The sequence below is a fragment of the Schistocerca piceifrons genome, unplaced genomic scaffold (assembly GCF_021461385.2).
Source record: "Schistocerca piceifrons isolate TAMUIC-IGC-003096 unplaced genomic scaffold, iqSchPice1.1 HiC_scaffold_572, whole genome shotgun sequence".
In the NCBI taxonomy this organism is placed as follows: domain Eukaryota; kingdom Metazoa; phylum Arthropoda; class Insecta; order Orthoptera; family Acrididae; genus Schistocerca; species Schistocerca piceifrons.
Window position 1 is genome coordinate 153,674 of NW_025728813.1, and position 22,665 is coordinate 176,338.

General features: G+C 55.1%; 52 non-coding genes across 52 annotated transcripts; 11 read left to right on the plus strand and 41 right to left on the minus strand.

Moving 5' to 3' along the window:
• Window positions 1-231: 231 nt before the first annotated feature.
• On the minus strand, window positions 232-302 carry Trnag-gcc. Its single transcript has one exon. It is a non-coding gene; the product is annotated as a tRNA-Gly (tRNA).
• Window positions 303-644: 342 nt separating this feature from the next.
• On the plus strand, window positions 645-716 carry Trnag-ucc. Its single transcript has one exon. It is a non-coding gene; the product is annotated as a tRNA-Gly (tRNA).
• A 593-nt stretch (window positions 717-1,309) lies between these two features.
• Window positions 1,310-1,383, minus strand: Trnai-aau. The gene has a single exon. It is a non-coding gene; the product is annotated as a tRNA-Ile (tRNA).
• Window positions 1,384-1,581: 198 nt separating this feature from the next.
• On the minus strand, window positions 1,582-1,653 carry Trnae-uuc. Its single transcript has one exon. It is a non-coding gene; the product is annotated as a tRNA-Glu (tRNA).
• Window positions 1,654-1,958: 305 nt separating this feature from the next.
• On the minus strand, window positions 1,959-2,031 carry Trnam-cau. Its single transcript has one exon. It is a non-coding gene; the product is annotated as a tRNA-Met (tRNA).
• Window positions 2,032-2,412: 381 nt separating this feature from the next.
• Trnag-gcc lies at window positions 2,413-2,483 on the minus strand. Its single transcript has one exon. It is a non-coding gene; the product is annotated as a tRNA-Gly (tRNA).
• Window positions 2,484-2,825: 342 nt separating this feature from the next.
• On the plus strand, window positions 2,826-2,897 carry Trnag-ucc. The gene has a single exon. It is a non-coding gene; the product is annotated as a tRNA-Gly (tRNA).
• Window positions 2,898-3,490: 593 nt separating this feature from the next.
• On the minus strand, window positions 3,491-3,564 carry Trnai-aau. The gene has a single exon. It is a non-coding gene; the product is annotated as a tRNA-Ile (tRNA).
• A 198-nt stretch (window positions 3,565-3,762) lies between these two features.
• On the minus strand, window positions 3,763-3,834 carry Trnae-uuc. The gene has a single exon. It is a non-coding gene; the product is annotated as a tRNA-Glu (tRNA).
• A 305-nt stretch (window positions 3,835-4,139) lies between these two features.
• On the minus strand, window positions 4,140-4,212 carry Trnam-cau. Its single transcript has one exon. It is a non-coding gene; the product is annotated as a tRNA-Met (tRNA).
• A 381-nt stretch (window positions 4,213-4,593) lies between these two features.
• On the minus strand, window positions 4,594-4,664 carry Trnag-gcc. The gene has a single exon. It is a non-coding gene; the product is annotated as a tRNA-Gly (tRNA).
• A 342-nt stretch (window positions 4,665-5,006) lies between these two features.
• Window positions 5,007-5,078, plus strand: Trnag-ucc. The gene has a single exon. It is a non-coding gene; the product is annotated as a tRNA-Gly (tRNA).
• Window positions 5,079-5,671: 593 nt separating this feature from the next.
• On the minus strand, window positions 5,672-5,745 carry Trnai-aau. Its single transcript has one exon. It is a non-coding gene; the product is annotated as a tRNA-Ile (tRNA).
• Window positions 5,746-5,943: 198 nt separating this feature from the next.
• On the minus strand, window positions 5,944-6,015 carry Trnae-uuc. Its single transcript has one exon. It is a non-coding gene; the product is annotated as a tRNA-Glu (tRNA).
• Window positions 6,016-6,320: 305 nt separating this feature from the next.
• Trnam-cau lies at window positions 6,321-6,393 on the minus strand. Its single transcript has one exon. It is a non-coding gene; the product is annotated as a tRNA-Met (tRNA).
• A 381-nt stretch (window positions 6,394-6,774) lies between these two features.
• On the minus strand, window positions 6,775-6,845 carry Trnag-gcc. Its single transcript has one exon. It is a non-coding gene; the product is annotated as a tRNA-Gly (tRNA).
• Window positions 6,846-7,187: 342 nt separating this feature from the next.
• Trnag-ucc lies at window positions 7,188-7,259 on the plus strand. Its single transcript has one exon. It is a non-coding gene; the product is annotated as a tRNA-Gly (tRNA).
• Window positions 7,260-7,852: 593 nt separating this feature from the next.
• Trnai-aau lies at window positions 7,853-7,926 on the minus strand. The gene has a single exon. It is a non-coding gene; the product is annotated as a tRNA-Ile (tRNA).
• A 198-nt stretch (window positions 7,927-8,124) lies between these two features.
• On the minus strand, window positions 8,125-8,196 carry Trnae-uuc. Its single transcript has one exon. It is a non-coding gene; the product is annotated as a tRNA-Glu (tRNA).
• A 305-nt stretch (window positions 8,197-8,501) lies between these two features.
• On the minus strand, window positions 8,502-8,574 carry Trnam-cau. Its single transcript has one exon. It is a non-coding gene; the product is annotated as a tRNA-Met (tRNA).
• A 381-nt stretch (window positions 8,575-8,955) lies between these two features.
• Window positions 8,956-9,026, minus strand: Trnag-gcc. The gene has a single exon. It is a non-coding gene; the product is annotated as a tRNA-Gly (tRNA).
• Window positions 9,027-9,368: 342 nt separating this feature from the next.
• Window positions 9,369-9,440, plus strand: Trnag-ucc. Its single transcript has one exon. It is a non-coding gene; the product is annotated as a tRNA-Gly (tRNA).
• Window positions 9,441-10,033: 593 nt separating this feature from the next.
• On the minus strand, window positions 10,034-10,107 carry Trnai-aau. Its single transcript has one exon. It is a non-coding gene; the product is annotated as a tRNA-Ile (tRNA).
• Window positions 10,108-10,305: 198 nt separating this feature from the next.
• Window positions 10,306-10,377, minus strand: Trnae-uuc. The gene has a single exon. It is a non-coding gene; the product is annotated as a tRNA-Glu (tRNA).
• Window positions 10,378-10,682: 305 nt separating this feature from the next.
• On the minus strand, window positions 10,683-10,755 carry Trnam-cau. The gene has a single exon. It is a non-coding gene; the product is annotated as a tRNA-Met (tRNA).
• Window positions 10,756-11,136: 381 nt separating this feature from the next.
• Trnag-gcc lies at window positions 11,137-11,207 on the minus strand. The gene has a single exon. It is a non-coding gene; the product is annotated as a tRNA-Gly (tRNA).
• A 342-nt stretch (window positions 11,208-11,549) lies between these two features.
• Window positions 11,550-11,621, plus strand: Trnag-ucc. The gene has a single exon. It is a non-coding gene; the product is annotated as a tRNA-Gly (tRNA).
• Window positions 11,622-12,214: 593 nt separating this feature from the next.
• On the minus strand, window positions 12,215-12,288 carry Trnai-aau. Its single transcript has one exon. It is a non-coding gene; the product is annotated as a tRNA-Ile (tRNA).
• A 198-nt stretch (window positions 12,289-12,486) lies between these two features.
• On the minus strand, window positions 12,487-12,558 carry Trnae-uuc. The gene has a single exon. It is a non-coding gene; the product is annotated as a tRNA-Glu (tRNA).
• A 305-nt stretch (window positions 12,559-12,863) lies between these two features.
• On the minus strand, window positions 12,864-12,936 carry Trnam-cau. Its single transcript has one exon. It is a non-coding gene; the product is annotated as a tRNA-Met (tRNA).
• Window positions 12,937-13,317: 381 nt separating this feature from the next.
• Trnag-gcc lies at window positions 13,318-13,388 on the minus strand. Its single transcript has one exon. It is a non-coding gene; the product is annotated as a tRNA-Gly (tRNA).
• Window positions 13,389-13,730: 342 nt separating this feature from the next.
• On the plus strand, window positions 13,731-13,802 carry Trnag-ucc. Its single transcript has one exon. It is a non-coding gene; the product is annotated as a tRNA-Gly (tRNA).
• Window positions 13,803-14,395: 593 nt separating this feature from the next.
• Window positions 14,396-14,469, minus strand: Trnai-aau. The gene has a single exon. It is a non-coding gene; the product is annotated as a tRNA-Ile (tRNA).
• Window positions 14,470-14,667: 198 nt separating this feature from the next.
• Trnae-uuc lies at window positions 14,668-14,739 on the minus strand. Its single transcript has one exon. It is a non-coding gene; the product is annotated as a tRNA-Glu (tRNA).
• A 305-nt stretch (window positions 14,740-15,044) lies between these two features.
• On the minus strand, window positions 15,045-15,117 carry Trnam-cau. The gene has a single exon. It is a non-coding gene; the product is annotated as a tRNA-Met (tRNA).
• A 381-nt stretch (window positions 15,118-15,498) lies between these two features.
• Window positions 15,499-15,569, minus strand: Trnag-gcc. The gene has a single exon. It is a non-coding gene; the product is annotated as a tRNA-Gly (tRNA).
• A 342-nt stretch (window positions 15,570-15,911) lies between these two features.
• On the plus strand, window positions 15,912-15,983 carry Trnag-ucc. Its single transcript has one exon. It is a non-coding gene; the product is annotated as a tRNA-Gly (tRNA).
• Window positions 15,984-16,576: 593 nt separating this feature from the next.
• Window positions 16,577-16,650, minus strand: Trnai-aau. Its single transcript has one exon. It is a non-coding gene; the product is annotated as a tRNA-Ile (tRNA).
• Window positions 16,651-16,848: 198 nt separating this feature from the next.
• On the minus strand, window positions 16,849-16,920 carry Trnae-uuc. Its single transcript has one exon. It is a non-coding gene; the product is annotated as a tRNA-Glu (tRNA).
• Window positions 16,921-17,225: 305 nt separating this feature from the next.
• Window positions 17,226-17,298, minus strand: Trnam-cau. Its single transcript has one exon. It is a non-coding gene; the product is annotated as a tRNA-Met (tRNA).
• Window positions 17,299-17,679: 381 nt separating this feature from the next.
• Trnag-gcc lies at window positions 17,680-17,750 on the minus strand. The gene has a single exon. It is a non-coding gene; the product is annotated as a tRNA-Gly (tRNA).
• A 342-nt stretch (window positions 17,751-18,092) lies between these two features.
• Window positions 18,093-18,164, plus strand: Trnag-ucc. Its single transcript has one exon. It is a non-coding gene; the product is annotated as a tRNA-Gly (tRNA).
• A 593-nt stretch (window positions 18,165-18,757) lies between these two features.
• On the minus strand, window positions 18,758-18,831 carry Trnai-aau. Its single transcript has one exon. It is a non-coding gene; the product is annotated as a tRNA-Ile (tRNA).
• A 198-nt stretch (window positions 18,832-19,029) lies between these two features.
• Trnae-uuc lies at window positions 19,030-19,101 on the minus strand. The gene has a single exon. It is a non-coding gene; the product is annotated as a tRNA-Glu (tRNA).
• A 305-nt stretch (window positions 19,102-19,406) lies between these two features.
• On the minus strand, window positions 19,407-19,479 carry Trnam-cau. The gene has a single exon. It is a non-coding gene; the product is annotated as a tRNA-Met (tRNA).
• Window positions 19,480-19,860: 381 nt separating this feature from the next.
• Window positions 19,861-19,931, minus strand: Trnag-gcc. The gene has a single exon. It is a non-coding gene; the product is annotated as a tRNA-Gly (tRNA).
• A 342-nt stretch (window positions 19,932-20,273) lies between these two features.
• On the plus strand, window positions 20,274-20,345 carry Trnag-ucc. The gene has a single exon. It is a non-coding gene; the product is annotated as a tRNA-Gly (tRNA).
• Window positions 20,346-20,938: 593 nt separating this feature from the next.
• Trnai-aau lies at window positions 20,939-21,012 on the minus strand. Its single transcript has one exon. It is a non-coding gene; the product is annotated as a tRNA-Ile (tRNA).
• A 198-nt stretch (window positions 21,013-21,210) lies between these two features.
• Window positions 21,211-21,282, minus strand: Trnae-uuc. Its single transcript has one exon. It is a non-coding gene; the product is annotated as a tRNA-Glu (tRNA).
• Window positions 21,283-21,587: 305 nt separating this feature from the next.
• Trnam-cau lies at window positions 21,588-21,660 on the minus strand. Its single transcript has one exon. It is a non-coding gene; the product is annotated as a tRNA-Met (tRNA).
• A 381-nt stretch (window positions 21,661-22,041) lies between these two features.
• Trnag-gcc lies at window positions 22,042-22,112 on the minus strand. Its single transcript has one exon. It is a non-coding gene; the product is annotated as a tRNA-Gly (tRNA).
• Window positions 22,113-22,454: 342 nt separating this feature from the next.
• Trnag-ucc lies at window positions 22,455-22,526 on the plus strand. The gene has a single exon. It is a non-coding gene; the product is annotated as a tRNA-Gly (tRNA).
• The last annotated feature ends 139 nt before the right edge of the window (window positions 22,527-22,665 follow it).

Genomic DNA, 22,665 nt, shown 5'->3' on the forward strand with positions numbered 1-22,665 from the left:
GGCAGCACTCCTTGTCGTTAAAGTTCAGAGCCTCGGAGGCACCCGGACCCGGCAACTTGTGAGGCCAGGCCGACGCTAGTCTGTAGAACATGATGCGAGCGTCCTAGTGGGGACCCGCGAGTGCTGCGTTCTCGGTCCTTCTCAAGGGAAATCCAGCTACACATTCTTGTGGATCGTGCATCTCAAGCGCTCAAGCCACGCGGCAGCATCATCGCGGGAAAAGCAAAATGATGCATCGGCCGGGAATCGAACCCGGGCCGCCCGCGTGGCAGGCGAGCATTCTACCACTGAACCACCGATGCTGGGGCCAGCGGTAACTTGACGCTGCTTCCCGAGCAGATGTCTCAAGGGAAAGTGGGACTGCCGTCAAGCGCCGTAGCATTCTGTGGGAAAGATGCTGCAGACGCTGAATCCTGCACTGCACTGCTTAAAAATGCCGCCAGAACGCGGTCCTCTGCGTACTCTTGCGTCGCCGGCGCCCAACTCTTGCCAAAGGATGCGAAATGTGCGCGGATACGCTGTCCGAATGCGTCTGGATGTGCTCCCCTAGCCTGCCTCGAAATGCGCCTGCCAGGTACGATCACCTTCCGCCGCTGCCGACTGGCGGGAAGCCGACACAGCGCGGACGCGCGGCGCTCGCTTGTGCGGTGGTGGTGTAATGGTCAGCATAGTTGCCTTCCAAGCAGTTGATCCGGGTTCGATTCCCGGCCACCGCAGCGGGCTTTTAATTTCGCGTATGAGTACTTTTGCCACGCGCTCTTAAATTATTGTTTTTTCGCCCTCTTACTCGCTGCATACCAGCCCTTAGTGTGTCTCGACTTGTCTCGACTTTGCTCAGCTGACGCGAGAGCTGACGCTCTCAAATCGGCCTTTATCAAAACGACAAGCACGAGAAACGACTGAGAGAGCTAAGGAGAGGCGAGGCGATGGACACACAGCACGCCCCCTTCATTTCACGGTGGCGTCTCCCTGACCGAATCGGGCAGTAGCTCCGAAAACAAAGGAGAAACAAAAATAGGAAGTAAAAGTGCAAATAGTGCCCTGTGTTCCCATGCGCTCACCCGCCCAAGTACTGACAAGGGCCAAAGTTGTTACGCATCGGCAATCGGACATTTTCTTTCATTTTCTCTTTATCGGTTGAGAACCAGTGTATTCAAGACATTATGGCCATTGCCGAGTGAATGCTGCAGCGCTTCCCGACGAGTCGGGTTCGGATCCTCTGTCAACTTCCACGCAGGGTGATGATCTTCTGGTCATCACACTCGCCAGCTGAAATCGGCGCTGCCTTTTCGTAGTAGTAAAAGAGTAGTGGCCCGTGGGGGGATCGAACCCACGACCTTCGCGTTATTAGCACGACGCTCTAACCAACTGAGCTAACGGGCCTCGGCAGATGCAGTTGCTCAGCCCTACGCTGGAAACAGGTGGCATGAAGCCATACACCATTTCTATGGTCGTCGTGTGTCTGCTTCCCTAGTCTATATTCTGCTGACGGTCACGAAACAGTAGCTATATTGCGAGCAGGACGGGAAACGGCCGCTCGGACAGCTCAAACCTGTCACGATTCGTGTGGAAAAAATTCCGTTCCGGTACCGGGAATCGAACCCCGGCCACCTGGGTGAAAGCCAGGTATCCTAGCCACTAGACCACACCGGATGCGGCCGTTTCGTTCGACCGTTCGTACGGTCGCTTGTCGCATTTCGTGTCGAGTGCCGCGTCGGCGCCCCTCTCTCTTTGCGAGCATCTTTGCACATAGTGACTGGCAAGGCGCGCACCTCAAACGTCGCAGAGCAATGCTTTTGGCTTCATGCTCTGCTGGGAGAAGAGGAAAAGGGAAGCTGTAAGTAGCAATAACAGGAAGTAAACATTTTCCCGCTGAAGCGTTGAAACGTTGTGGATAACAAACAAGAAATACGTTGGCGCCCTAGCAACAGCACCACCATCAGTCACAGAAAATTAAATGCCCCGGGTGAGGATCGAACTCACGACCTTAAGATTATGAGACTTACGCGCTGCCTACTGCGCTACCGAGGCACGGGTGCACCGCTTGTCCTGCAAACTGGGTAAATGCCGTACCCAATATTAGACGTAGAGACACTGTACTTCCTGGATAACGTGTTCTGTTGCTACACGTGCACTGCCGGCCCAGTTGATTGCGGTGCTGCTGCAGCTGTTGCAACGATAGGCAGCACTCCTTGTCGTTAAAGTTCAGAGCCTCGGAGGCACCCGGACCCGGCAACTTGTGAGGCCAGGCCGACGCTAGTCTGTAGAACATGATGCGAGCGTCCTAGTGGGGACCCGCGAGTGCTGCGTTCTCGGTCCTTCTCAAGGGAAATCCAGCTACACATTCTTGTGGATCGTGCATCTCAAGCGCTCAAGCCACGCGGCAGCATCATCGCGGGAAAAGCAAAATGATGCATCGGCCGGGAATCGAACCCGGGCCGCCCGCGTGGCAGGCGAGCATTCTACCACTGAACCACCGATGCTGGGGCCAGCGGTAACTTGACGCTGCTTCCCGAGCAGATGTCTCAAGGGAAAGTGGGACTGCCGTCAAGCGCCGTAGCATTCTGTGGGAAAGATGCTGCAGACGCTGAATCCTGCACTGCACTGCTTAAAAATGCCGCCAGAACGCGGTCCTCTGCGTACTCTTGCGTCGCCGGCGCCCAACTCTTGCCAAAGGATGCGAAATGTGCGCGGATACGCTGTCCGAATGCGTCTGGATGTGCTCCCCTAGCCTGCCTCGAAATGCGCCTGCCAGGTACGATCACCTTCCGCCGCTGCCGACTGGCGGGAAGCCGACACAGCGCGGACGCGCGGCGCTCGCTTGTGCGGTGGTGGTGTAATGGTCAGCATAGTTGCCTTCCAAGCAGTTGATCCGGGTTCGATTCCCGGCCACCGCAGCGGGCTTTTAATTTCGCGTATGAGTACTTTTGCCACGCGCTCTTAAATTATTGTTTTTTCGCCCTCTTACTCGCTGCATACCAGCCCTTAGTGTGTCTCGACTTGTCTCGACTTTGCTCAGCTGACGCGAGAGCTGACGCTCTCAAATCGGCCTTTATCAAAACGACAAGCACGAGAAACGACTGAGAGAGCTAAGGAGAGGCGAGGCGATGGACACACAGCACGCCCCCTTCATTTCACGGTGGCGTCTCCCTGACCGAATCGGGCAGTAGCTCCGAAAACAAAGGAGAAACAAAAATAGGAAGTAAAAGTGCAAATAGTGCCCTGTGTTCCCATGCGCTCACCCGCCCAAGTACTGACAAGGGCCAAAGTTGTTACGCATCGGCAATCGGACATTTTCTTTCATTTTCTCTTTATCGGTTGAGAACCAGTGTATTCAAGATATTATGGCCATTGCCGAGTGAATGCTGCAGCGCTTCCCGACGAGTCGGGTTCGGATCCTCTGTCAACTTCCACGCAGGGTGATGATCTTCTGGTCATCACACTCGCCAGCTGAAATCGGCGCTGCCTTTTCGTAGTAGTAAAAGAGTAGTGGCCCGTGGGGGGATCGAACCCACGACCTTCGCGTTATTAGCACGACGCTCTAACCAACTGAGCTAACGGGCCTCGGCAGATGCAGTTGCTCAGCCCTACGCTGGAAACAGGTGGCATGAAGCCATACACCATTTCTATGGTCGTCGTGTGTCTGCTTCCCTAGTCTATATTCTGCTGACGGTCACGAAACAGTAGCTATATTGCGAGCAGGACGGGAAACGGCCGCTCGGACAGCTCAAACCTGTCACGATTCGTGTGGAAAAAATTCCGTTCCGGTACCGGGAATCGAACCCCGGCCACCTGGGTGAAAGCCAGGTATCCTAGCCACTAGACCACACCGGATGCGGCCGTTTCGTTCGACCGTTCGTACGGTCGCTTGTCGCATTTCGTGTCGAGTGCCGCGTCGGCGCCCCTCTCTCTTTGCGAGCATCTTTGCACATAGTGACTGGCAAGGCGCGCACCTCAAACGTCGCAGAGCAATGCTTTTGGCTTCATGCTCTGCTGGGAGAAGAGGAAAAGGGAAGCTGTAAGTAGCAATAACAGGAAGTAAACATTTTCCCGCTGAAGCGTTGAAACGTTGTGGATAACAAACAAGAAATACGTTGGCGCCCTAGCAACAGCACCACCATCAGTCACAGAAAATTAAATGCCCCGGGTGAGGATCGAACTCACGACCTTAAGATTATGAGACTTACGCGCTGCCTACTGCGCTACCGAGGCACGGGTGCACCGCTTGTCCTGCAAACTGGGTAAATGCCGTACCCAATATTAGACGTAGAGACACTGTACTTCCTGGATAACGTGTTCTGTTGCTACACGTGCACTGCCGGCCCAGTTGATTGCGGTGCTGCTGCAGCTGTTGCAACGATAGGCAGCACTCCTTGTCGTTAAAGTTCAGAGCCTCGGAGGCACCCGGACCCGGCAACTTGTGAGGCCAGGCCGACGCTAGTCTGTAGAACATGATGCGAGCGTCCTAGTGGGGACCCGCGAGTGCTGCGTTCTCGGTCCTTCTCAAGGGAAATCCAGCTACACATTCTTGTGGATCGTGCATCTCAAGCGCTCAAGCCACGCGGCAGCATCATCGCGGGAAAAGCAAAATGATGCATCGGCCGGGAATCGAACCCGGGCCGCCCGCGTGGCAGGCGAGCATTCTACCACTGAACCACCGATGCTGGGGCCAGCGGTAACTTGACGCTGCTTCCCGAGCAGATGTCTCAAGGGAAAGTGGGACTGCCGTCAAGCGCCGTAGCATTCTGTGGGAAAGATGCTGCAGACGCTGAATCCTGCACTGCACTGCTTAAAAATGCCGCCAGAACGCGGTCCTCTGCGTACTCTTGCGTCGCCGGCGCCCAACTCTTGCCAAAGGATGCGAAATGTGCGCGGATACGCTGTCCGAATGCGTCTGGATGTGCTCCCCTAGCCTGCCTCGAAATGCGCCTGCCAGGTACGATCACCTTCCGCCGCTGCCGACTGGCGGGAAGCCGACACAGCGCGGACGCGCGGCGCTCGCTTGTGCGGTGGTGGTGTAATGGTCAGCATAGTTGCCTTCCAAGCAGTTGATCCGGGTTCGATTCCCGGCCACCGCAGCGGGCTTTTAATTTCGCGTATGAGTACTTTTGCCACGCGCTCTTAAATTATTGTTTTTTCGCCCTCTTACTCGCTGCATACCAGCCCTTAGTGTGTCTCGACTTGTCTCGACTTTGCTCAGCTGACGCGAGAGCTGACGCTCTCAAATCGGCCTTTATCAAAACGACAAGCACGAGAAACGACTGAGAGAGCTAAGGAGAGGCGAGGCGATGGACACACAGCACGCCCCCTTCATTTCACGGTGGCGTCTCCCTGACCGAATCGGGCAGTAGCTCCGAAAACAAAGGAGAAACAAAAATAGGAAGTAAAAGTGCAAATAGTGCCCTGTGTTCCCATGCGCTCACCCGCCCAAGTACTGACAAGGGCCAAAGTTGTTACGCATCGGCAATCGGACATTTTCTTTCATTTTCTCTTTATCGGTTGAGAACCAGTGTATTCAAGATATTATGGCCATTGCCGAGTGAATGCTGCAGCGCTTCCCGACGAGTCGGGTTCGGATCCTCTGTCAACTTCCACGCAGGGTGATGATCTTCTGGTCATCACACTCGCCAGCTGAAATCGGCGCTGCCTTTTCGTAGTAGTAAAAGAGTAGTGGCCCGTGGGGGGATCGAACCCACGACCTTCGCGTTATTAGCACGACGCTCTAACCAACTGAGCTAACGGGCCTCGGCAGATGCAGTTGCTCAGCCCTACGCTGGAAACAGGTGGCATGAAGCCATACACCATTTCTATGGTCGTCGTGTGTCTGCTTCCCTAGTCTATATTCTGCTGACGGTCACGAAACAGTAGCTATATTGCGAGCAGGACGGGAAACGGCCGCTCGGACAGCTCAAACCTGTCACGATTCGTGTGGAAAAAATTCCGTTCCGGTACCGGGAATCGAACCCCGGCCACCTGGGTGAAAGCCAGGTATCCTAGCCACTAGACCACACCGGATGCGGCCGTTTCGTTCGACCGTTCGTACGGTCGCTTGTCGCATTTCGTGTCGAGTGCCGCGTCGGCGCCCCTCTCTCTTTGCGAGCATCTTTGCACATAGTGACTGGCAAGGCGCGCACCTCAAACGTCGCAGAGCAATGCTTTTGGCTTCATGCTCTGCTGGGAGAAGAGGAAAAGGGAAGCTGTAAGTAGCAATAACAGGAAGTAAACATTTTCCCGCTGAAGCGTTGAAACGTTGTGGATAACAAACAAGAAATACGTTGGCGCCCTAGCAACAGCACCACCATCAGTCACAGAAAATTAAATGCCCCGGGTGAGGATCGAACTCACGACCTTAAGATTATGAGACTTACGCGCTGCCTACTGCGCTACCGAGGCACGGGTGCACCGCTTGTCCTGCAAACTGGGTAAATGCCGTACCCAATATTAGACGTAGAGACACTGTACTTCCTGGATAACGTGTTCTGTTGCTACACGTGCACTGCCGGCCCAGTTGATTGCGGTGCTGCTGCAGCTGTTGCAACGATAGGCAGCACTCCTTGTCGTTAAAGTTCAGAGCCTCGGAGGCACCCGGACCCGGCAACTTGTGAGGCCAGGCCGACGCTAGTCTGTAGAACATGATGCGAGCGTCCTAGTGGGGACCCGCGAGTGCTGCGTTCTCGGTCCTTCTCAAGGGAAATCCAGCTACACATTCTTGTGGATCGTGCATCTCAAGCGCTCAAGCCACGCGGCAGCATCATCGCGGGAAAAGCAAAATGATGCATCGGCCGGGAATCGAACCCGGGCCGCCCGCGTGGCAGGCGAGCATTCTACCACTGAACCACCGATGCTGGGGCCAGCGGTAACTTGACGCTGCTTCCCGAGCAGATGTCTCAAGGGAAAGTGGGACTGCCGTCAAGCGCCGTAGCATTCTGTGGGAAAGATGCTGCAGACGCTGAATCCTGCACTGCACTGCTTAAAAATGCCGCCAGAACGCGGTCCTCTGCGTACTCTTGCGTCGCCGGCGCCCAACTCTTGCCAAAGGATGCGAAATGTGCGCGGATACGCTGTCCGAATGCGTCTGGATGTGCTCCCCTAGCCTGCCTCGAAATGCGCCTGCCAGGTACGATCACCTTCCGCCGCTGCCGACTGGCGGGAAGCCGACACAGCGCGGACGCGCGGCGCTCGCTTGTGCGGTGGTGGTGTAATGGTCAGCATAGTTGCCTTCCAAGCAGTTGATCCGGGTTCGATTCCCGGCCACCGCAGCGGGCTTTTAATTTCGCGTATGAGTACTTTTGCCACGCGCTCTTAAATTATTGTTTTTTCGCCCTCTTACTCGCTGCATACCAGCCCTTAGTGTGTCTCGACTTGTCTCGACTTTGCTCAGCTGACGCGAGAGCTGACGCTCTCAAATCGGCCTTTATCAAAACGACAAGCACGAGAAACGACTGAGAGAGCTAAGGAGAGGCGAGGCGATGGACACACAGCACGCCCCCTTCATTTCACGGTGGCGTCTCCCTGACCGAATCGGGCTGTAGCTCCGAAAACAAAGGAGAAACAAAAATAGGAAGTAAAAGTGCAAATAGTGCCCTGTGTTCCCATGCGTTCACCCGCCCAAGTACTGACAAGGGCCAAAGTTGTTACGCATCGGCAATCGGACATTTTCTTTCATTTTCTCTTTATCGGTTGAGAACCAGTGTATTCAAGATATTATGGCCATTGCCGAGTGAATGCTGCAGCGCTTCCCGACGAGTCGGGTTCGGATCCTCTGTCAACTTCCACGCAGGGTGATGATCTTCTGGTCATCACACTCGCCAGCTGAAATCGGCGCTGCCTTTTCGTAGTAGTAAAAGAGTAGTGGCCCGTGGGGGGATCGAACCCACGACCTTCGCGTTATTAGCACGACGCTCTAACCAACTGAGCTAACGGGCCTCGGCAGATGCAGTTGCTCAGCCCTACGCTGGAAACAGGTGGCATGAAGCCATACACCATTTCTATGGTCGTCGTGTGTCTGCTTCCCTAGTCTATATTCTGCTGACGGTCACGAAACAGTAGCTATATTGCGAGCAGGACGGGAAACGGCCGCTCGGACAGCTCAAACCTGTCACGATTCGTGTGGAAAAAATTCCGTTCCGGTACCGGGAATCGAACCCCGGCCACCTGGGTGAAAGCCAGGTATCCTAGCCACTAGACCACACCGGATGCGGCCGTTTCGTTGGACCGTTCGTACGGTCGCTTGTCGCATTTCGTGTCGAGTGCCGCGTCGGCGCCCCTCTCTCTTTGCGAGCATCTTTGCACATAGTGACTGGCAAGGCGCGCACCTCAAACGTCGTAGAGCAATGCTTTTGGCTTCATGCTCTGCTGGGAGAAGAGGAAAAGGGAAGCTGTAAGTAGCAATAACAGGAAGTAAACATTTTCCCGCTGAAGCGTTGAAACGTTGTGGATAACAAACAAGAAATACGTTGGCGCCCTAGCAACAGCACCACCATCAGTCACAGAAAATTAAATGCCCCGGGTGAGGATCGAACTCACGACCTTAAGATTATGAGACTTACGCGCTGCCTACTGCGCTACCGAGGCACGGGTGCACCGCTTGTCCTGCAAACTGGGTAAATGCCGTACCCAATATTAGACGTAGAGACACTGTACTTCCTGGATAACGTGTTCTGTTGCTACACGTGCACTGCCGGCCCAGTTGATTGCGGTGCTGCTGCAGCTGTTGCAACGATAGGCAGCACTCCTTGTCGTTAAAGTTCAGAGCCTCGGAGGCACCCGGACCCGGCAACTTGTGAGGCCAGGCCGACGCTAGTCTGTAGAACATGATGCGAGCGTCCTAGTGGGGACCCGCGAGTGCTGCGTTCTCGGTCCTTCTCAAGGGAAATCCAGCTACACATTCTTGTGGATCGTGCATCTCAAGCGCTCAAGCCACGCGGCAGCATCATCGCGGGAAAAGCAAAATGATGCATCGGCCGGGAATCGAACCCGGGCCGCCCGCGTGGCAGGCGAGCATTCTACCACTGAACCACCGATGCTGGGGCCAGCGGTAACTTGACGCTGCTTCCCGAGCAGATGTCTCAAGGGAAAGTGGGACTGCCGTCAAGCGCCGTAGCATTCTGTGGGAAAGATGCTGCAGACGCTGAATCCTGCACTGCACTGCTTAAAAATGCCGCCAGAACGCGGTCCTCTGCGTACTCTTGCGTCGCCGGCGCCCAACTCTTGCCAAAGGATGCGAAATGTGCGCGGATACGCTGTCCGAATGCGTCTGGATGTGCTCCCCTAGCCTGCCTCGAAATGCGCCTGCCAGGTACGATCACCTTCCGCCGCTGCCGACTGGCGGGAAGCCGACACAGCGCGGACGCGCGGCGCTCGCTTGTGCGGTGGTGGTGTAATGGTCAGCATAGTTGCCTTCCAAGCAGTTGATCCGGGTTCGATTCCCGGCCACCGCAGCGGGCTTTTAATTTCGCGTATGAGTACTTTTGCCACGCGCTCTTAAATTATTGTTTTTTCGCCCTCTTACTCGCTGCATACCAGCCCTTAGTGTGTCTCGACTTGTCTCGACTTTGCTCAGCTGACGCGAGAGCTGACGCTCTCAAATCGGCCTTTATCAAAACGACAAGCACGAGAAACGACTGAGAGAGCTAAGGAGAGGCGAGGCGATGGACACACAGCACGCCCCCTTCATTTCACGGTGGCGTCTCCCTGACCGAATCGGGCAGTAGCTCCGAAAACAAAGGAGAAACAAAAATAGGAAGTAAAAGTGCAAATAGTGCCCTGTGTTCCCATGCGCTCACCCGCCCAAGTACTGACAAGGGCCAAAGTTGTTACGCATCGGCAATCGGACATTTTCTTTCATTTTCTCTTTATCGGTTGAGAACCAGTGTATTCAAGATATTATGGCCATTGCCGAGTGAATGCTGCAGCGCTTCCCGACGAGTCGGGTTCGGATCCTCTGTCAACTTCCACGCAGGGTGATGATCTTCTGGTCATCACACTCGCCAGCTGAAATCGGCGCTGCCTTTTCGTAGTAGTAAAAGAGTAGTGGCCCGTGGGGGGATCGAACCCACGACCTTCGCGTTATTAGCACGACGCTCTAACCAACTGAGCTAACGGGCCTCGGCAGATGCAGTTGCTCAGCCCTACGCTGGAAACAGGTGGCATGAAGCCATACACCATCTCTATGGTCGTCGTGTGTCTGCTTCCCTAGTCTATATTCTGCTGACGGTCACGAAACAGTAGCTATATTGCGAGCAGGACGGGAAACGGCCGCTCGGACAGCTCAAACCTGTCACGATTCGTGTGGAAAAAATTCCGTTCCGGTACCGGGAATCGAACCCCGGCCACCTGGGTGAAAGCCAGGTATCCTAGCCACTAGACCACACCGGATGCGGCCGTTTCGTTCGACCGTTCGTACGGTCGCTTGTCGCATTTCGTGTCGAGTGCCGCGTCGGCGCCCCTCTCTCTTTGCGAGCATCTTTGCACATAGTGACTGGCAAGGCGCGCACCTCAAACGTCGCAGAGCAATGCTTTTGGCTTCATGCTCTGCTGGGAGAAGAGGAAAAGGGAAGCTGTAAGTAGCAATAACAGGAAGTAAACATTTTCCCGCTGAAGCGTTGAAACGTTGTGGATAACAAACAAGAAATACGTTGGCGCCCTAGCAACAGCACCACCATCAGTCACAGAAAATTAAATGCCCCGGGTGAGGATCGAACTCACGACCTTAAGATTATGAGACTTACGCGCTGCCTACTGCGCTACCGAGGCACGGGTGCACCGCTTGTCCTGCAAACTGGGTAAATGCCGTACCCAATATTAGACGTAGAGACACTGTACTTCCTGGATAACGTGTTCTGTTGCTACACGTGCACTGCCGGCCCAGTTGATTGCGGTGCTGCTGCAGCTGTTGCAACGATAGGCAGCACTCCTTGTCGTTAAAGTTCAGAGCCTCGGAGGCACCCGGACCCGGCAACTTGTGAGGCCAGGCCGACGCTAGTCTGTAGAACATGATGCGAGCGTCCTAGTGGGGACCCGCGAGTGCTGCGTTCTCGGTCCTTCTCAAGGGAAATCCAGCTACACATTCTTGTGGATCGTGCATCTCAAGCGCTCAAGCCACGCGGCAGCATCATCGCGGGAAAAGCAAAATGATGCATCGGCCGGGAATCGAACCCGGGCCGCCCGCGTGGCAGGCGAGCATTCTACCACTGAACCACCGATGCTGGTGCCAGCGGTAACTTGACGCTGCTTCCCGAGCAGATGTCTCAAGGGAAAGTGGGACTGCCGTCAAGCGCCGTAGCATTCTGTGGGAAAGATGCTGCAGACGCTGAATCCTGCACTGCACTGCTTAAAAATGCCGCCAGAACGCGGTCCTCTGCGTACTCTTGCGTCGCCGGCGCCCAACTCTTGCCAAAGGATGCGAAATGTGCGCGGATACGCTGTCCGAATGCGTCTGGATGTGCTCCCCTAGCCTGCCTCGAAATGCGCCTGCCAGGTACGATCACCTTCCGCCGCTGCCGACTGGCGGGAAGCCGACACAGCGCGGACGCGCGGCGCTCGCTTGTGCGGTGGTGGTGTAATGGTCAGCATAGTTGCCTTCCAAGCAGTTGATCCGGGTTCGATTCCCGGCCACCGCAGCGGGCTTTTAATTTCGCGTATGAGTACTTTTGCCACGCGCTCTTAAATTATTGTTTTTTCGCCCTCTTACTCGCTGCATACCAGCCCTTAGTGTGTCTCGACTTGTCTCGACTTTGCTCAGCTGACGCGAGAGCTGACGCTCTCAAATCGGCCTTTATCAAAACGACAAGCACGAGAAACGACTGAGAGAGCTAAGGAGAGGCGAGGCGATGGACACACAGCACGCCCCCTTCAATTCACGGTGGCGTCTCCCTGACCGAATCGGGCAGTAGCTCCGAAAACAAAGGAGAAACAAAAATAGGAAGTAAAAGTGCAAATAGTGCCCTGTGTTCCCATGCGCTCACCCGCCCAAGTACTGACAAGGGCCAAAGTTGTTACGCATCGGCAATCGGACATTTTCTTTCATTTTCTCTTTATCGGTTGAGAACCAGTGTATTCAAGATATTATGGCCATTGCCGAGTGAATGCTGCAGCGCTTCCCGACGAGTCGGGTTCGGATCCTCTGTCAACTTCCACGCAGGGTGATGATCTTCTGGTCATCACACTCGCCAGCTGAAATCGGCGCTGCCTTTTCGTAGTAGTAAAAGAGTAGTGGCCCGTGGGGGGATCGAACCCACGACCTTCGCGTTATTAGCACGACGCTCTAACCAACTGAGCTAACGGGCCTCGGCAGATGCAGTTGCTCAGCCCTACGCTGGAAACAGGTGGCATGAAGCCATACACCATTTCTATGGTCGTCGTGTGTCTGCTTCCCTAGTCTATATTCTGCTGACGGTCACGAAACAGTAGCTATATTGCGAGCAGGACGGGAAACGGCCGCTCGGACAGCTCAAACCTGTCACGATTCGTGTGGAAAAAATTCCGTTCCGGTACCGGGAATCGAACCCCGGCCACCTGGGTGAAAGCCAGGTATCCTAGCCACTAGACCACACCGGATGCGGCCGTTTCGTTCGACCGTTCGTACGGTCGCTTGTCGCATTTCGTGTCGAGTGCCGCGTCGGCGCCCCTCTCTCTTTGCGAGCATCTTTGCACATAGTGACTGGCAAGGCGCGCACCTCAAACGTCGCAGAGCAATGCTTTTGGCTTCATGCTCTGCTGGGAGAAGAGGAAAAGGGAAGCTGTAAGTAGCAATAACAGGAAGTAAACATTTTCCCGCTGAAGCGTTGAAACGTTGTGGATAACAAACAAGAAATACGTTGGCGCCCTAGCAACAGCACCACCATCAGTCACAGAAAATTAAATGCCCCGGGTGAGGATCGAACTCACGACCTTAAGATTATGAGACTTACGCGCTGCCTACTGCGCTACCGAGGCACGGGTGCACCGCTTGTCCTGCAAACTGGGTAAATGCCGTACCCAATATTAGACGTAGAGACACTGTACTTCCTGGATAACGTGTTCTGTTGCTACACGTGCACTGCCGGCCCAGTTGATTGCGGTGCTGCTGCAGCTGTTGCAACGATAGGCAGCACTCCTTGTCGTTAAAGTTCAGAGCCTCGGAGGCACCCGGACCCGGCAACTTGTGAGGCCAGGCCGACGCTAGTCTGTAGAACATGATGCGAGCGTCCTAGTGGGGACCCGCGAGTGCTGCGTTCTCGGTCCTTCTCAAGGGAAATCCAGCTACACATTCTTGTGGATCGTGCATCTCAAGCGCTCAAGCCACGCGGCAGCATCATCGCGGGAAAAGCAAAATGATGCATCGGCCGGGAATCGAACCCGGGCCGCCCGCGTGGCAGGCGAGCATTCTACCACTGAACCACCGATGCTGGGGCCAGCGGTAACTTGACGCTGCTTCCCGAGCAGATGTCTCAAGGGAAAGTGGGACTGCCGTCAAGCGCCGTAGCATTCTGTGGGAAAGATGCTGCAGACGCTGAATCCTGCACTGCACTGCTTAAAAATGCCGCCAGAACGCGGTCCTCTGCGTACTCTTGCGTCGCCGGCGCCCAACTCTTGCCAAAGGATGCGAAATGTGCGCGGATACGCTGTCCGAATGCGTCTGGATGTGCTCCCCTAGCCTGCCTCGAAATGCGCCTGCCAGGTACGATCACCTTCCGCCGCTGCCGACTGGCGGGAAGCCGACACAGCGCGGACGCGCGGCGCTCGCTTGTGCGGTGGTGGTGTAATGGTCAGCATAGTTGCCTTCCAAGCAGTTGATCCGGGTTCGATTCCCGGCCACCGCAGCGGGCTTTTAATTTCGCGTATGAGTACTTTTGCCACGCGCTCTTAAATTATTGTTTTTTCGCCCTCTTACTCGCTGCATACCAGCCCTTAGTGTGTCTCGACTTGTCTCGACTTTGCTCAGCTGACGCGAGAGCTGACGCTCTCAAATCGGCCTTTATCAAAACGACAAGCACGAGAAACGACTGAGAGAGCTAAGGAGAGGCGAGGCGATGGACACACAGCACGCCCCCTTCAATTCACGGTGGCGTCTCCCTGACCGAATCGGGCAGTAGCTCCGAAAACAAAGGAGAAACAAAAATAGGAAGTAAAAGTGCAAATAGTGCCCTGTGTTCCCATGCGCTCACCCGCCCAAGTACTGACAAGGGCCAAAGTTGTTACGCATCGGCAATCGGACATTTTCTTTCATTTTCTCTTTATCGGTTGAGAACCAGTGTATTCAAGATATTATGGCCATTGCCGAGTGAATGCTGCAGCGCTTCCCGACGAGTCGGGTTCGGATCCTCTGTCAACTTCCACGCAGGGTGATGATCTTCTGGTCATCACACTCGCCAGCTGAAATCGGCGCTGCCTTTTCGTAGTAGTAAAAGAGTAGTGGCCCGTGGGGGGATCGAACCCACGACCTTCGCGTTATTAGCACGACGCTCTAACCAACTGAGCTAACGGGCCTCGGCAGATGCAGTTGCTCAGCCCTACGCTGGAAACAGGTGGCATGAAGCCATACACCATTTCTATGGTCGTCGTGTGTCTGCTTCCCTAGTCTATATTCTGCTGACGGTCACGAAACAGTAGCTATATTGCGAGCAGGACGGGAAACGGCCGCTCGGACAGCTCAAACCTGTCACGATTCGTGTGGAAAAAATTCCGTTCCGGTACCGGGAATCGAACCCCGGCCACCTGGGTGAAAGCCAGGTATCCTAGCCACTAGACCACACCGGATGCGGCCGTTTCGTTCGACCGTTCGTACGGTCGCTTGTCGCATTTCGTGTCGAGTGCCGCGTCGGCGCCCCTCTCTCTTTGCGAGCATCTTTGCACATAGTGACTGGCAAGGCGCGCACCTCAAACGTCGCAGAGCAATGCTTTTGGCTTCATGCTCTGCTGGGAGAAGAGGAAAAGGGAAGCTGTAAGTAGCAATAACAGGAAGTAAACATTTTCCCGCTGAAGCGTTGAAACGTTGTGGATAACAAACAAGAAATACGTTGGCGCCCTAGCAACAGCACCACCATCAGTCACAGAAAATTAAATGCCCCGGGTGAGGATCGAACTCACGACCTTAAGATTATGAGACTTACGCGCTGCCTACTGCGCTACCGAGGCACGGGTGCACCGCTTGTCCTGCAAACTGGGTAAATGCCGTACCCAATATTAGACGTAGAGACACTGTACTTCCTGGATAACGTGTTCTGTTGCTACACGTGCACTGCCGGCCCAGTTGATTGCGGTGCTGCTGCAGCTGTTGCAACGATAGGCAGCACTCCTTGTCGTTAAAGTTCAGAGCCTCGGAGGCACCCGGACCCGGCAACTTGTGAGGCCAGGCCGACGCTAGTCTGTAGAACATGATGCGAGCGTCCTAGTGGGGACCCGCGAGTGCTGCGTTCTCGGTCCTTCTCAAGGGAAATCCAGCTACACATTCTTGTGGATCGTGCATCTCAAGCGCTCAAGCCACGCGGCAGCATCATCGCGGGAAAAGCAAAATGATGCATCGGCCGGGAATCGAACCCGGGCCGCCCGCGTGGCAGGCGAGCATTCTACCACTGAACCACCGATGCTGGGGCCAGCGGTAACTTGACGCTGCTTCCCGAGCAGATGTCTCAAGGGAAAGTGGGACTGCCGTCAAGCGCCGTAGCATTCTGTGGGAAAGATGCTGCAGACGCTGAATCCTGCACTGCACTGCTTAAAAATGCCGCCAGAACGCGGTCCTCTGCGTACTCTTGCGTCGCCGGCGCCCAACTCTTGCCAAAGGATGCGAAATGTGCGCGGATACGCTGTCCGAATGCGTCTGGATGTGCTCCCCTAGCCTGCCTCGAAATGCGCCTGCCAGGTACGATCACCTTCCGCCGCTGCCGACTGGCGGGAAGCCGACACAGCGCGGACGCGCGGCGCTCGCTTGTGCGGTGGTGGTGTAATGGTCAGCATAGTTGCCTTCCAAGCAGTTGATCCGGGTTCGATTCCCGGCCACCGCAGCGGGCTTTTAATTTCGCGTATGAGTACTTTTGCCACGCGCTCTTAAATTATTGTTTTTTCGCCCTCTTACTCGCTGCATACCAGCCCTTAGTGTGTCTCGACTTGTCTCGACTTTGCTCAGCTGACGCGAGAGCTGACGCTCTCAAATCGGCCTTTATCAAAACGACAAGCACGAGAAACGACTGAGAGAGCTAAGGAGAGGCGAGGCGATGGACACACAGCACGCCCCCTTCATTTCACGGTGGCGTCTCCCTGACCGAATCGGGCAGTAGCTCCGAAAACAAAGGAGAAACAAAAATAGGAAGTAAAAGTGCAAATAGTGCCCTGTGTTCCCATGCGCTCACCCGCCCAAGTACTGACAAGGGCCAAAGTTGTTACGCATCGGCAATCGGACATTTTCTTTCATTTTCTCTTTATCGGTTGAGAACCAGTGTATTCAAGATATTATGGCCATTGCCGAGTGAATGCTGCAGCGCTTCCCGACGAGTCGGGTTCGGATCCTCTGTCAACTTCCACGCAGGGTGATGATCTTCTGGTCATCACACTCGCCAGCTGAAATCGGCGCTGCCTTTTCGTAGTAGTAAAAGAGTAGTGGCCCGTGGGGGGATCGAACCCACGACCTTCGCGTTATTAGCACGACGCTCTAACCAACTGAGCTAACGGGCCTCGGCAGATGCAGTTGCTCAGCCCTACGCTGGAAACAGGTGGCATGAAGCCATACACCATTTCTATGGTCGTCGTGTGTCTGCTTCCCTAGTCTATATTCTGCTGACGGTCACGAAACAGTAGCTATATTGCGAGCAGGACGGGAAACGGCCGCTCGGACAGCTCAAACCTGTCACGATTCGTGTGGAAAAAATTCCGTTCCGGTACCGGGAATCGAACCCCGGCCACCTGGGTGAAAGCCAGGTATCCTAGCCACTAGACCACACCGGATGCGGCCGTTTCGTTCGACCGTTCGTACGGTCGCTTGTCGCATTTCGTGTCGAGTGCCGCGTCGGCGCCCCTCTCTCTTTGCGAGCATCTTTGCACATAGTGACTGGCAAGGCGCGCACCTCAAACGTCGCAGAGCAATGCTTTTGGCTTCATGCTCTGCTGGGAGAAGAGGAAAAGGGAAGCTGTAAGTAGCAATAACAGGAAGTAAACATTTTCCCGCTGAAGCGTTGAAACGTTGTGGATAACAAACAAGAAATACGTTGGCGCCCTAGCAACAGCACCACCATCAGTCACAGAAAATTAAATGCCCCGGGTGAGGATCGAACTCACGACCTTAAGATTATGAGACTTACGCGCTGCCTACTGCGCTACCGAGGCACGGGTGCACCGCTTGTCCTGCAAACTGGGTAAATGCCGTACCCAATATTAGACGTAGAGACACTGTACTTCCTGGATAACGTGTTCTGTTGCTACACGTGCACTGCCGGCCCAGTTGATTGCGGTGCTGCTGCAGCTGTTGCAACGATAGGCAGCACTCCTTGTCGTTAAAGTTCAGAGCCTCGGAGGCACCCGGACCCGGCAACTTGTGAGGCCAGGCCGACGCTAGTCTGTAGAACATGATGCGAGCGTCCTAGTGGGGACCCGCGAGTGCTGCGTTCTCGGTCCTTCTCAAGGGAAATCCAGCTACACATTCTTGTGGATCGTGCATCTCAAGCGCTCAAGCCACGCGGCAGCATCATCGCGGGAAAAGCAAAATGATGCATCGGCCGGGAATCGAACCCGGGCCGCCCGCGTGGCAGGCGAGCATTCTACCACTGAACCACCGATGCTGGGGCCAGCGGTAACTTGACGCTGCTTCCCGAGCAGATGTCTCAAGGGAAAGTGGGACTGCCGTCAAGCGCCGTAGCATTCTGTGGGAAAGATGCTGCAGACGCTGAATCCTGCACTGCACTGCTTAAAAATGCCGCCAGAACGCGGTCCTCTGCGTACTCTTGCGTCGCCGGCGCCCAACTCTTGCCAAAGGATGCGAAATGTGCGCGGATACGCTGTCCGAATGCGTCTGGATGTGCTCCCCTAGCCTGCCTCGAAATGCGCCTGCCAGGTACGATCACCTTCCGCCGCTGCCGACTGGCGGGAAGCCGACACAGCGCGGACGCGCGGCGCTCGCTTGTGCGGTGGTGGTGTAATGGTCAGCATAGTTGCCTTCCAAGCAGTTGATCCGGGTTCGATTCCCGGCCACCGCAGCGGGCTTTTAATTTCGCGTATGAGTACTTTTGCCACGCGCTCTTAAATTATTGTTTTTTCGCCCTCTTACTCGCTGCATACCAGCCCTTAGTGTGTCTCGACTTGTCTCGACTTTGCTCAGCTGACGCGAGAGCTGACGCTCTCAAATCGGCCTTTATCAAAACGACAAGCACGAGAAACGACTGAGAGAGCTAAGGAGAGGCGAGGCGATGGACACACAGCACGCCCCCTTCAATTCACGGTGGCGTCTCCCTGACCGAATCGGGCAGTAGCTCCGAAAACAAAGGAGAAACAAAAATAGGAAGTAAAAGTGCAAATAGTGCCCTGTGTTCCCATGCGCTCACCCGCCCAAGTACTGACAAGGGCCAAAGTTGTTACGCATCGGCAATCGGACATTTTCTTTCATTTTCTCTTTATCGGTTGAGAACCAGTGTATTCAAGATATTATGGCCATTGCCGAGTGAATGCTGCAGCGCTTCCCGACGAGTCGGGTTCGGATCCTCTGTCAACTTCCACGCAGGGTGATGATCTTCTGGTCATCACACTCGCCAGCTGAAATCGGCGCTGCCTTTTCGTAGTAGTAAAAGAGTAGTGGCCCGTGGGGGGATCGAACCCACGACCTTCGCGTTATTAGCACGACGCTCTAACCAACTGAGCTAACGGGCCTCGGCAGATGCAGTTGCTCAGCCCTACGCTGGAAACAGGTGGCATGAAGCCATACACCATTTCTATGGTCGTCGTGTGTCTGCTTCCCTAGTCTATATTCTGCTGACGGTCACGAAACAGTAGCTATATTGCGAGCAGGACGGGAAACGGCCGCTCGGACAGCTCAAACCTGTCACGATTCGTGTGGAAAAAATTCCGTTCCGGTACCGGGAATCGAACCCCGGCCACCTGGGTGAAAGCCAGGTATCCTAGCCACTAGACCACACCGGATGCGGCCGTTTCGTTCGACCGTTCGTACGGTCGCTTGTCGCATTTCGTGTCGAGTGCCGCGTCGGCGCCCCTCTCTCTTTGCGAGCATCTTTGCACATAGTGACTGGCAAGGCGCGCACCTCAAACGTCGCAGAGCAATGCTTTTGGCTTCATGCTCTGCTGGGAGAAGAGGAAAAGGGAAGCTGTAAGTAGCAATAACAGGAAGTAAACATTTTCCCGCTGAAGCGTTGAAACGTTGTGGATAACAAACAAGAAATACGTTGGCGCCCTAGCAACAGCACCACCATCAGTCACAGAAAATTAAATGCCCCGGGTGAGGATCGAACTCACGACCTTAAGATTATGAGACTTACGCGCTGCCTACTGCGCTACCGAGGCACGGGTGCACCGCTTGTCCTGCAAACTGGGTAAATGCCGTACCCAATATTAGACGTAGAGACACTGTACTTCCTGGATAACGTGTTCTGTTGCTACACGTGCACTGCCGGCCCAGTTGATTGCGGTGCTGCTGCAGCTGTTGCAACGATAGGCAGCACTCCTTGTCGTTAAAGTTCAGAGCCTCGGAGGCACCCGGACCCGGCAACTTGTGAGGCCAGGCCGACGCTAGTCTGTAGAACATGATGCGAGCGTCCTAGTGGGGACCCGCGAGTGCTGCGTTCTCGGTCCTTCTCAAGGGAAATCCAGCTACACATTCTTGTGGATCGTGCATCTCAAGCGCTCAAGCCACGCGGCAGCATCATCGCGGGAAAAGCAAAATGATGCATCGGCCGGGAATCGAACCCGGGCCGCCCGCGTGGCAGGCGAGCATTCTACCACTGAACCACCGATGCTGGGGCCAGCGGTAACTTGACGCTGCTTCCCGAGCAGATGTCTCAAGGGAAAGTGGGACTGCCGTCAAGCGCCGTAGCATTCTGTGGGAAAGATGCTGCAGACGCTGAATCCTGCACTGCACTGCTTAAAAATGCCGCCAGAACGCGGTCCTCTGCGTACTCTTGCGTCGCCGGCGCCCAACTCTTGCCAAAGGATGCGAAATGTGCGCGGATACGCTGTCCGAATGCGTCTGGATGTGCTCCCCTAGCCTGCCTCGAAATGCGCCTGCCAGGTACGATCACCTTCCGCCGCTGCCGACTGGCGGGAAGCCGACACAGCGCGGACGCGCGGCGCTCGCTTGTGCGGTGGTGGTGTAATGGTCAGCATAGTTGCCTTCCAAGCAGTTGATCCGGGTTCGATTCCCGGCCACCGCAGCGGGCTTTTAATTTCGCGTATGAGTACTTTTGCCACGCGCTCTTAAATTATTGTTTTTTCGCCCTCTTACTCGCTGCATACCAGCCCTTAGTGTGTCTCGACTTGTCTCGACTTTGCTCAGCTGACGCGAGAGCTGACGCTCTCAAATCGGCCTTTATCAAAACGACAAGCACGAGAAACGACTGAGAGAGCTAAGGAGAGGCGAGGCGATGGACACACAGCACGCCCCCTTCATTTCACGGTGGCGTCTCCCTGACCGAATCGGGCAGTAGCTCCGAAAACAAAGGAGAAACAAAAATAGGAAGTAAAAGTGCAAATAGTGCCCTGTGTTCCCATGCGCTCACCCGCCCAAGTACTGACAAGGGCCAAAGTTGTTACGCATCGGCAATCGGACATTTTCTTTCATTTTCTCTTTATCGGTTGAGAACCAGTGTATTCAAGATATTATGGCCATTGCCGAGTGAATGCTGCAGCGCTTCCCGACGAGTCGGGTTCGGATCCTCTGTCAACTTCCACGCAGGGTGATGATCTTCTGGTCATCACACTCGCCAGCTGAAATCGGCGCTGCCTTTTCGTAGTAGTAAAAGAGTAGTGGCCCGTGGGGGGATCGAACCCACGACCTTCGCGTTATTAGCACGACGCTCTAACCAACTGAGCTAACGGGCCTCGGCAGATGCAGTTGCTCAGCCCTACGCTGGAAACAGGTGGCATGAAGCCATACACCATTTCTATGGTCGTCGTGTGTCTGCTTCCCTAGTCTATATTCTGCTGACGGTCACGAAACAGTAGCTATATTGCGAGCAGGACGGGAAACGGCCGCTCGGACAGCTCAAACCTGTCACGATTCGTGTGGAAAAAATTCCGTTCCGGTACCGGGAATCGAACCCCGGCCACCTGGGTGAAAGCCAGGTATCCTAGCCACTAGACCACACCGGATGCGGCCGTTTCGTTCGACCGTTCGTACGGTCGCTTGTCGCATTTCGTGTCGAGTGCCGCGTCGGCGCCCCTCTCTCTTTGCGAGCATCTTTGCACATAGTGACTGGCAAGGCGCGCACCTCAAACGTCGCAGAGCAATGCTTTTGGCTTCATGCTCTGCTGGGAGAAGAGGAAAAGGGAAGCTGTAAGTAGCAATAACAGGAAGTAAACATTTTCCCGCTGAAGCGTTGAAACGTTGTGGATAACAAACAAGAAATACGTTGGCGCCCTAGCAACAGCACCACCATCAGTCACAGAAAATTAAATGCCCCGGGTGAGGATCGAACTCACGACCTTAAGATTATGAGACTTACGCGCTGCCTACTGCGCTACCGAGGCACGGGTGCACCGCTTGTCCTGCAAACTGGGTAAATGCCGTACCCAATATTAGACGTAGAGACACTGTACTTCCTGGATAACGTGTTCTGTTGCTACACGTGCACTGCCGGCCCAGTTGATTGCGGTGCTGCTGCAGCTGTTGCAACGATAGGCAGCACTCCTTGTCGTTAAAGTTCAGAGCCTCGGAGGCACCCGGACCCGGCAACTTGTGAGGCCAGGCCGACGCTAGTCTGTAGAACATGATGCGAGCGTCCTAGTGGGGACCCGCGAGTGCTGCGTTCTCGGTCCTTCTCAAGGGAAATCCAGCTACACATTCTTGTGGATCGTGCATCTCAAGCGCTCAAGCCACGCGGCAGCATCATCGCGGGAAAAGCAAAATGATGCATCGGCCGGGAATCGAACCCGGGCCGCCCGCGTGGCAGGCGAGCATTCTACCACTGAACCACCGATGCTGGGGCCAGCGGTAACTTGACGCTGCTTCCCGAGCAGATGTCTCAAGGGAAAGTGGGACTGCCGTCAAGCGCCGTAGCATTCTGTGGGAAAGATGCTGCAGACGCTGAATCCTGCACTGCACTGCTTAAAAATGCCGCCAGAACGCGGTCCTCTGCGTACTCTTGCGTCGCCGGCGCCCAACTCTTGCCAAAGGATGCGAAATGTGCGCGGATACGCTGTCCGAATGCGTCTGGATGTGCTCCCCTAGCCTGCCTCGAAATGCGCCTGCCAGGTACGATCACCTTCCGCCGCTGCCGACTGGCGGGAAGCCGACACAGCGCGGACGCGCGGCGCTCGCTTGTGCGGTGGTGGTGTAATGGTCAGCATAGTTGCCTTCCAAGCAGTTGATCCGGGTTCGATTCCCGGCCACCGCAGCGGGCTTTTAATTTCGCGTATGAGTACTTTTGCCACGCGCTCTTAAATTATTGTTTTTTCGCCCTCTTACTCGCTGCATACCAGCCCTTAGTGTGTCTCGACTTGTCTCGACTTTGCTCAGCTGACGCGAGAGCTGAC